Source organism: Theobroma umbraticum, unplaced genomic scaffold, assembly GCF_002168275.2.
Source record: "Theobroma umbraticum cultivar Fairchild unplaced genomic scaffold, ASM216827v3 scaffold_89.0, whole genome shotgun sequence".
Taxonomy (NCBI): Eukaryota; Viridiplantae; Streptophyta; class Magnoliopsida; order Malvales; family Malvaceae; genus Theobroma; species Theobroma umbraticum.
In genome coordinates, this window is record NW_018397271.1 from 3,516,313 (window position 1) to 3,517,666 (window position 1,354).

Here is a 1,354-nt window from a genome sequence, read left to right on the forward strand (position 1 = left end):
TTTTCATAGATGTAAAGTGAATCGAAGAGAGAAATTAAACCTACGACCTATCATACACAAGAAATGGAAAGTTGACGGCTTTATAAATTTCCGTGTACAAAAAACACTTAAAACTGGAAACATTACCCTTGCAGTATCTGCTCGTTAATTACTGATTCAGTCTTCCGATCCCTTCTCTGAATTGGGTTTCTAAGGAATTGAAAGCAAATCTTCCACTCTAGCTTATGATGGTTGGCTTTTAAGAGATCTAACTAAACTCTGAAGGGGAAGCCAGACCTTCACCTATTTATGGAATTTTTTTTTCTTGGCAATAATCTCAGAGATGTCTCTCTCCTCTCAAACTTTCACTGGTACGGCCGCAAGGGAATCCGCTTCTGAGGGTTATGCGGTATGGAGGAAGAAAGAGAGACTTTTAAGTGTAGGTAGCTTGTAGGGCTTTGAGGAGGAGAGCAGGAAAGGAAGGGAACAAGCAAGGAAGGCTGCCTGATTTTACCTGTAGGTTAGTGGGATTGGATCTCGCGAAGAAGACCTTTACTTCGTTACTTTCGATGGAAAGGTTTTGGGGAGCAGAACTCGCTTGAATTTCATACAAATTATATTGTTGCCAGCTGCTTCATTTTTCATGTAAAGATGCAAAAGAGTAAGGAAAAGGGGGATCAATATTAAAATTTAGAAACAAGGATCAACTCACAACCTAATGATATACTAGTACAATATTAGAAAAACATTTTGTCTATTTTTGAATGTGGGAAGAAAAAAAATATAAAGAGGATACGGTGAAAAGGAGAGATGGGAAAAGATTAAGAGGAGGGGCTCTGACTCTGACTATGGGAGATCTTGGGATGAAGAATTACCTCTTATTCTTATTCTTTTTGTCTTGGGAGTTAAAATAATGAACAGAAAAAGATGATATAGGCGAGTAGTACTAGTACTAGACGTGCGTGGCCTCGATTTCTTCAGTCAAACCTTTTTAGTATTATTTTTCGTTTTCTTTCTTCCAACTTTTCCACTGCAGTTGACGGGGTGGATTAGATGGACGATGAGTGTTGCTGGATCCTCTAAAAAGGCTCTCTTTTCTTGTAGTATCTTTCTATCTCCTTTTTTGGCGTTGGGAATATCCAAGAGTTCATGCAAATTTGTCTTCTCTTTTGGCTGTATGTTCGCCGGAAAATAGAGGGGCGAGGAACGTGCATATAAAGATGATGATGAGCAGCAGTCGCTGATGTGTGTAAACTATGAAGCTACAAGGCATAGGGTGGAGAGAGAAAGTGTGTGAGTGAGTGAGAAAGAGAGGGAGAGAAGAATTAAGAAACAAAGAAATAGAGAGAGAGAAAGAGAGAGAGAGAGAGAGAGG

At 39.4% G+C, this 1,354-nt stretch overlaps 1 long non-coding RNA gene across 1 annotated transcript; it reads right to left on the reverse strand.

The window, feature by feature from the left end:
* Positions 1-126: 126 nt before the first annotated feature.
* LOC110426550 (uncharacterized) lies at positions 127-1,348 on the reverse strand. The gene is made up of 2 exons (XR_002446155.1): positions 855-1,348; positions 127-608 (listed from the first exon to the last, which is right to left on the reverse strand). It is a non-coding gene; the product is annotated as an uncharacterized LOC110426550 (long non-coding RNA).
* Positions 1,349-1,354: the final 6 nt, after the last annotated feature.